We start from the raw sequence: 7,441 nt of genomic DNA, 5'->3' as shown, positions 1-7,441 counted from the left end.
ACTGCTTGCAGAATCTAGCCCATCAAGTATATTATCTCCTTGCCTTTATAGCTGCTCTGTGTCAGTTTTACTGACTCATAAGCAAAAATACTTCTGCTGGTCTTCTAGAATTAAATACTGTAGTTAGTTCAAACAAATATAATTAGAGAGAGATTATATAGTACTTCAAATTATACAGAAATTGTATACCTTGAAATCATCTCACTAGGCCTACACTGAATCAGTATCACAAAACAAATATAGATTTGATTTGTCTTTTTCAATGCCAGATATTGTATATTACATAAGGCCATAATAAAATATTACCAGAGCTTAAAGGAAGAAGAAACTGAATACTTTTTAAAGCTTGTTCCAAAAAAGTAACCTGCCTTGAAAGAAAATGTTTTAAAATCAAGGCCTCAAGCTAAAAATTGTAACTAAAAAAATCTATGTTGACTCGCCTACAAGCACACTGAACCTCTGGCAGGGTACAATCCAGATACCAGCCTCAGAGATCATGATAAATCAAGATCCCAAATGCACATCACTGAACCAGGACACTGTACATGGATACAAAAGCCTTATAGCTTTTAAAAGCGTATTCCTGCAGGCACAACACATTTCTAAGTTAAATGCACTGCTGTAGAATTTTTCCCCATATGCTCTTCAAAACTCTATTAAATAAAAAACCATTCCACCAAGTAGTAGCTGATCCAGCTCCTAATTTATATATACAACAGGTTTCCCAGAAAATCCTTTTTGTAAATAGAGCATCATGATTTTCCACTGGAAAACAGTGGAAATCTGTGAGGAAATCTGCTGAGTTCAGAATGCTATAATCAAATCCACATTACAAGTCAGAAATAGAGACAAATGACAATCAATGTCAGTTTCTTCTCATTTCAAAAACATCAGTCAGATTCCTTTTCTTCAGGGCCTGGCATTCTGTTTTTAGACAGAGACAGTTAATGTCTTCTGTCTTCACAGCTGAGGTAGCTGGCCCCCATACTTTACTCACAGTGACCAAATGGAAAAGTAAGAAAGATCCTCACCCTCCTATAACTTCATTTTCATGCTGCAAAAATTTTCCCCATTTTCCGAGGCAATTCATAGTAGTGTGGAAATATGGGTCTAAGGGTGTGCTCAGTGGAGTGTAAAGATACAAGAAGCTCAGGTCCACCCTGTCAGGGTTGCCACAAGATTAAAACCCACAAAACTGTAGGATCTGGTTTCTCCCTGGGTATATAGAATAGCAGCAGCTATCTATAGGAATAGCAAAAGAAAGTGTTTATCTGAGCCTCCCCTATCAACCTGACACTGTAGGATATATTCCTATGCTTTCTATTCCTGCCCCCATCAGAAACGTTACATGAAACAGAATACGTAAGACTGCCCAGGAACGGTAGCTATTTAGGTAGATACTACTTCCACTTGTATGAGCTGCTAGGAAAGACAGAGGGCATCACCTTTACAACCTCAGGGCTAAGTAGACACAGTCAAAAAGCCTGAGGCTGAATCAACTCAATCTTCCCAGGTTAGTTTAATCTGTGTAGACTAAACTGATGAGCAAGTGAATAGACATTCACTTTTCAATCCAGAAATTTAACCACATGCCTGCAGTGGCCCAAGTCAGAAGCCAGGTGCGCTACAGCGTGCCTCCCTGCTTGGCTGAAGAAGATAACTTGGACCAAGGCTAGCCCGCCAGCTCTCTAAGGGAGAAAAATGCAGGGAAACTGGAGGTCCAAGAGTTCCAGCCTGAAAGAGGCTGCTTGAAGTTTGGGGGAGTGGAACACAGGGAGCACCCCCTGCCCACCTGGCAGCTATGGGGTGCACAATTTCTAGCCCGCACCACTGCCCCCACTGCTGCTAGGTGGGGAGGTGCACCTTGCCGCACTGGCATGGCTGGTGCGAGGGTTCCAGCAGTGGTACCAACAGTGGTGGTGGCAGCAGTAAGCCTCCCCTCCTGCTCTGCCCTCCCATGCCGGGTCCTGACCACTGGGCCGTGGAGGCCTCCAGGGGGAGGGCAGCAGGATGAGGAGCCTGAGCCGTGCAGCAGGTAGCCTGCATCCTCCCCTGTCCCACACGGCCTCTGCTTGGCTCCACTCTGGCTATGTCCCCTGTGAGGTGGGAGGGGCTCTATGTTCCACTCTGGCTGCAGCAACTGCCAGGTCCCATAGTCCTGGAAGCTGGGGGCCCTCTTTGGCAGGGCTAGGTAGGGGCAGGGTGCTGTGAGTTGGGAATGAGGGGCACCAGAAGAGCTGGAGTGTGGGGGGCTGTGGGTTGGCTGTGAGGGGCAATGGCAGGGTCAGGGCACTGGCATATAAGGGCTACTCAGTGCCACAAAGCAGCAGATGGCACAGCTGCACCTGGACCCACATCCTAGTGAACAAAGGGGACAGGGGAAGCTCTGATTTTTCATAATAAAACCAAAGCCAAATACCAAAATATAGAGGAATTTAGAATTTATTTTATTAAAATGATTGAGGTATTGGTAGGCTTCCAAATTGCTTTAAAATTGTAAATAGATCAAATAAACATTATGTTCAACTGATAACTGATAGTGGTATTTCATTTTAATTGTGGAAATGCACAAAATTTGCAGTTTTAATCAGAAGATTTGGGACTTATCAAAGAATTTGCTATTTTTAAACAGAAAACCAGGATCCCTGATGATTATAGACTGGAGAAAGGAGCAAAGAATACTTTGTGTGAGACAAAACATGCAAGAAAGGGAGAATGATGGAAAACACATAGAGGGTGAGATGAGAGAGTGGATGTGTGGGAATAGTGAATGGGTTTTAGGGGCATGTGGGGTAGAAGAAGACTCATCTCCAAGAGGTAAAGTGACTAAAGACAGAAGGTGATTTGAGAAGCCAGACAAGAGCTAAATGACATCTCTCCTTCTTCCATTCCTCAGCAGCTAAATAAAACTGGCAGCGTCACTAGTCCTACAGAGTACTTGTAGCCCTGTCTGGAGTTTCAGTAGTAGGCTATAACCAGCGATAAGTGGAATTTGTTTTAGTTTAGAATTCTCAGTCATATTTGAATATATTTTTAGTAGAGTTGGTTGGAAAGTTTTTGTCAAAACAGTTTTTTATCAGGAAAAATGCTGTTTTGACAATATCAAAATTATTGGATAGAAAAATATTAATGTTGATGAAAATGTCTGACAAGTAAAGTATTTCTAAAGAATTATTTTGACAAATTAAAATTTTTTGTGAGATTTTAATTTTTTTTACTTTGTTATCATTTTATAGTATTTACTAATGTTAGTCATAATATGAAGTATTATTACTTATGTCATAACACAATTTAATATATATCTGTGACAGGTGGCCACCTCGGGTCCAATCCTGTCATCAGCCTACCCACTTGTCTAGGGCAGTCCACCCACCTGACTTTTCTGCCATGCCTTTGCTGGAATTAAATTGTTCTTCCTAGGTGGGAGGCTGCCCATTTATTGCCTCGATGCCAAGGGCGTAATACACAGCTGTGAACCTCCCCTTACACCATGTCCCATGCGTCACAGATGGCATCCAGATCCACTATTACTACCCTGGCGCCTTAGCTTGCCTGCACTCGGCCTCTGGCCCAAACTTAGCCTCAGGCATCCTCAGGCATACCTTGGCTATATGCCCCCCACTAAGGCCTCTATTCTGCCCCCTCACTGGGGCCTCTACTCCAACCGGCCTATGCACAGTCCTTCAGGCCCCCACAGACCTTACTGTACGCAGCCTCTGCCTTTCACTCCACGCCCCCACTGGGGCCTCTACTCCACCCCCTCACTCGGGCTTCTGGGCCTTATGCCCCTTGGGCCTCAGGTGTCTGTCTACTTGCCTGGACCCCTAACTTGGCATTTCCTGGAGATTGCCCTGCCACAGGCAGCCCCACCTCACCATCCAAGCCCAGCAGGGTGTAGTCTCAGGTCATGCCCCAGGACCAGGAACCTCCTCCATCCCTATAGTTCCTACCCTGACCTCCAGGTGTTCTGTGAGCTGCAGACTACAGGCTGAGAGATGTTACTCTTCTGGTTCCCTTGGTGTAACTTCCGGCTCTGCTTCTAGGGTCTGGGCTTATATTGATGCTGCCCACCTCTCCTCCAATCTGATGGGCCCGTTGAGGTCATGCGACCACTAATTGGGCCTAACTGGCTGCTCCAGCCCCTTAAAGTGGCAGGCACCAAAGGTGCCCTGACACAATATAATTTATATATTCTATTTTATGGGGGGTTTTAAAATCATTGAGGATAACAGCTAATTAGAACTGTGACACTTTAGCTGCTTTCAGATCAAAGTGTCTTGTTAGCACTACAACACAAACAAGTTTCAAAATATTGGAAACTTCCTACAAAAAAGGAAACTGAGTTTCAGTTACCTGTAATTGTTAAATATAGTTATTGTAAGAATTACAACACTGCTAATTTAGCAGAGATAATAGATAGTTAAAGATAATTTGATTTCCCTATCTGATCTGGAGAGAAAGTGTTTCACTGAGCACTAAGGAGCAGGTTCCTGATCTTAAAAAGTAAAATAAAGTATTCCAGTTATTATGTTATACACCCATGAAATAGAATGAAGACACAAAATTAGCTTCAACAATAATTTTCTGTGCAAAATTTAGAGTTCATTTGCTTGTGTTACAATTTAGAATAAAAACAAAATTAAAAATATTGAAATGCCTCACAAAAAAAATCCAGATTCCAACCAGCTTTATTGTAACTTAGCTCAGGGGTACCCAACTGGTGCTGTATGTGGCCTGTTAGGGGTTAACTTGGGGGCCCTGGGCTCCCAATCCAGGCACTGCTCTCCTCATAACTTTCTTGTTGCTACTGCTGAGGTCTCCAGGCTCCCCTTCCCTTCTCTAGGTTCCAATTCCTGCCCTCACCCCTGGAACTGAGCAGGACAGTATGGGTTTGTGACATGATTAGTCCTGCCAGGTGGCAGCAACAGCAGGCAGCCAGCTAGCCTGCTCCCACTCCAGCTTTTCTGTACCACTGCCTGGTATCTCTCCTGCCATGCCTTGATGAAAATCTGTTTGCCCCACAGCCTTCTCCCAGTAACAGGGCAGGGGTGCAGCCTGTTGCCTGGTTGTCCATAATTATGGCCAATTTTCATATTTTTTATTTGATCCAGTTACTCCTCCCTAATACGCACTGCAATAAATGTTCAGTGTTCTCTTCCTGTTCTCCCCACTGGGTTGGGAAAGCAAAAAGTTACAGTAAGAATTTGTAAGAGGTGGCAAATATGGATCTAAACCAAAGCAGATAGGTAAGACTACAGTCAATCCCAAAATGGAAAACTGAAGAGCAACAGGCATTTATTTCCCTGCATTCTTTTTTTCATAACTCCTTTTAGGAGACCCCAAATTATTTGGCTGTATGAAGGTGAGGGATAGGAACATAAGCTAGAAGGAGTTTCCTGGCTGATCATATCCAGTCTCCTGCTATCATAGATAACCACTTCATTTAATCCATTTAGTAAATTTATCAAACTTTATCTGAAAACTTGTCAGATTTTGTGCTCTCTGTACTCCTGATCAAGAACCTCATTCTGTTGGGCCAGGGACAGACATTCAAAAAGCCAGAGTCTGAATTGATTCAATCTTTGCAGGTTACCCTAAGGTGCACAGATTGAACTGATTTGCAAGTGCAGACATTCACATTAAATTCTTGGAATACAGGCACATGCCTATAGTTGCTCAGGCTAGAAGCAGCCTTCCCTCCTCTTTGCAGCAGCTGCAAGGCTAGAGGGAAGCTGACTGGCATGTCATGGCCAGGCTCCTAGAGGGGCTAAGTATGATTGTGGAGGGGTTTAAACCCCAACCCTGGCCTGCAGGGAGCCCAGCCAGACCGCCTGGAGAGGTAGGGGAGAAGCAGCCCTTGCCAGGCTTGTCCCCAAGGCCAGACACCAGCTGGGTCAGTGCCTCAGGCAAAGGAGAGCGGGGTTGGGGATTAAACTCCCCTGTCTCCAGGTGGGCATGGGATCCGAGTCAGAGTCTGCTTAGCTTTTCCTCATGCTCTTGCTCAGGTGGCAGAGGGCCTGGCCAATGCTGGAAAGCATGACCCTGCTATCCACCCAGGGCTGGGGCTGTGGCTGCAGCTGGGGCTGTGGGGCTGAGGGTGGAGGCAGAGGAGGCAGAGAGTGTTGCTGAGGGTGAAGCCCAGGCTGGGGCTGCAGGGGCTGTGCAGCCAGATTGCTCCCAGTTTCCTGAGCACAAGCCAATTGAGAAGGGCCCCGCAGGCCCAGCCCATGGGGGCAAGGCCCTTCCCAACCTGCTGCAGCTGCATGATAGCCTGGCCCAGCAGCACAGGTAGGGACTGGTTGGGGAGCAGGCTTCCTGGGCCAGCTTGGAGGCACCAGTGGGCCCTGAGCCTGGCAGCCGCCACCATACCTCCTGTCCTGTGCAGCACCCAGGACCGCAGGTGCACAACCAGCTGTGGGCTGGCCGGGCCAGGGGCTGTTCTGCCCTCCTCACCTCTAGCTACTGCTATCGCAGCCACAGCTGCAGCCACGCTGCTCTGGGTAGGGGGGTGGTCAGGAACCTTCAGTCTTGTGGCTTCTGCCCAGCATGTGGAGCTCTGGCTCTGGCTCAAGCTCGAGCTCCTGGACACCTTGGAAGGCGGAAGGCATCTGAGTGGAAGGCATCTGGGGGCTGCAGCCAGAGCGCCACACACTGGGCAGAAGCCACCGGGACCAGCAGAGCTGTTTTTCTCCCCTCACCTCCAGCTGAGGCTGCTGCTCCTGTCACACTGTGCATCACCACATGGGGCGGTAGGAGCTTCAACCTGAGCTGGGCTGAAGCAGCTAGGCTGAAGGAAGCTCCCCCAACCCTCAGCAGCGCTTGCAAGCCAGCTCAGCTCAACCCTACAGCCCCAGCCACTGGCAAGGCAGGTGGATGGAGGGGGCCATGCCAGTTGGTCTGGCCATGCTCCCTCTCCTGCAGCTGGAGTGGGGAAGGAGGGAATGGCTGACAGGGGCCACAGTCCCCCTCCCTGCTCCCTTTGCCTCAGAGGGCCATGAGTCTGGCCACACCCCTGCCCTTGCTCAAGCTAGAAAGTCTAGGGGAGGGGACAGCTCTGCTTTCCGGAGCAGAAAGCACATCCCTGCTCAAGTCTGCAAAGCATGCGGGATGCTGGGAGACTCTGATTTAACTTAAACCATGAGGGGGTCTGGAACAGAAGTTTCATAAACTGGTTTGACATAAATCAGTTAAGTCTGTCGACCAGATTTATTGTAAACCAGTTTCGGCCAGTTTGAAACCGGTTTATGTTCACTGAAGTTCTGATCAGTTACAGATTTAAACCAGTTTCTGAGCACTTAAACCAATTTATATGTAACTTGTATCCCTAGCCATGATGGTTAAAAAACTTTTTAATTGCAGCCTACATTTACTCCTGGCCAGACGATACCAATTTGTTCTTGTGCCAACATTGATCTATAATTTAAACAGGTCTTTTTTCTTT

The sequence above is a fragment of the Crocodylus siamensis genome, chromosome 5, assembly GCF_052110815.1.
Source record: "Crocodylus siamensis isolate JL-2025a chromosome 5, ASM5211081v1, whole genome shotgun sequence".
In the NCBI taxonomy this organism is placed as follows: domain Eukaryota; kingdom Metazoa; phylum Chordata; order Crocodylia; family Crocodylidae; genus Crocodylus; species Crocodylus siamensis.
This window is presented reverse-complemented; position numbering follows the sequence as displayed.